Raw genomic sequence first — 1,576 nt, 5'->3', positions numbered from 1 at the left:
CGGGGGACGGACAGACGGGCGCGCGCGCGGACGGGCAGGCGGGCACGCGCTGTCCCGGGAAGGAGCCACCCGGGCCACTCTAGTTAAAGGGGCAGTGCACAATGACAGTAGGGCTCACCGGGCAGAGACACGGAAACTGAGTTGCGGACACTCAGGGAAAGCAAATCGCCAGAACGTGGGAAAACTAGCGCTCCAGAGGAGCGGGGAAAGGTGGGGGCGGACCCAGGAGGGGATTTAGGTCGGAGCCGCGCACGTCGTCGCCGTCAGAGGCGCGCCTAGGAGGCGGGGCGTGTTGGCAGACCACGCCCAGTGGGCGGTCCACTCAGGCCCGGCCTTCTAGCGAGCCAGGCAAGTGGGGCGACTCTGGTCACTACGGAGCTGCTCCTTCCTGCCCGACCTGAGGTTCCAGAATTCGCTTCGCAGTTGCCTCAGGTGATGGGGCCAAATGCAGAGACGTTGCCGACATAGCTGCTCGGACGCTCTTTTCCCAGATAGCCTTCTCGTTTGACTCCCGGACCGCCGCCTCAGCCCGGCAGCCCCAGTCAGCCCCCTCAGGTTCAGGTGTCTTCTTAGGCCGCTGTTGCCTTCTCAGGACTGGGGAAGGAGACCCCCTGCCCGCCCAGCCTGGTCTGCCCGTGCCCTTAAGCATGGGATACTACCTCACTACTCCAGTTTTGACGTCCTGCCTGTTGTCAAAGATCTGGCTGTAGACCCCAGTCTTCCTGCCAGAGGTCGCCTTCGTCCCTTTAGGCCTAATCCACACCCTCAGGCCTGGTCCTAGTAAGGTTACCCCAACCCAGGTTCCTCAGCCAGGGCGGTTCCTTTCGGATGCCCATCTACCCTCTTAGCCGTATCTTGCTGCCAGTGTCTTGACTATCCCTTGGTCAACTGTCGATTGTGACTGGCCGCTTTAAGCCTGTGCAGCCCCTTAGATCTAGGTCACCTGCTCAGGCCCACCCATCCAAAGACCTCTCAATTTCTAATTGCTCCCTAAGTTATAGACCCCCTACTAATTCAGGATATACATTTTAGATCTCACACATCCTTTCAGCCCAACTCTATCCCATCCCCCCACTTCAAGACACTCCTTTTGCTTTTAATCTTCCTCGACATCTCTCAGCTCAGTTTAGCTGCCCTTGGTTTTGTTTTGTGTTGGACTGGGTCTCTCTTTGTAACCCATATCCCAGGCTAGTCTTAAACTCTCAATCCTGTGTTAGCCTTCTGAATGCTAGAGGATTGCAAAACTATGCCTACCTCACTCTTTGGATAACCTTTGCTTGTAACATTTTCTGATTGTTTTGGGTTTTTTTTTTTTTTTTTTTTTTGGTTTGGGGTTTGTGTGTTTGTTCTTTATACCAGCCAACATGCACTCCTAACTTACCCAGTAGTTTATTGTTTAGGGTCCCAGAGTTTTGGGCATGCCTGCAAGCTGCTCTACCACTAAACTACAGTTCTATCGCTTTCCTCCCTTTTTTATGTGTTTCATGTTGGACAAAATCTTGCTGTTTTAAACCAGTCTGACCTCAAAACTCAAACATAAGCCTCCTGAGCCTTTGGGGTTACATCTGCACCATCA

The sequence above is a fragment of the Micromys minutus genome (assembly GCF_963924665.1).
Source record: "Micromys minutus genome assembly, chromosome: 10".
NCBI classification, from domain to species: Eukaryota; Metazoa; Chordata; class Mammalia; order Rodentia; family Muridae; genus Micromys; species Micromys minutus.
Note: the sequence above shows the minus strand (reverse complement) of the source record.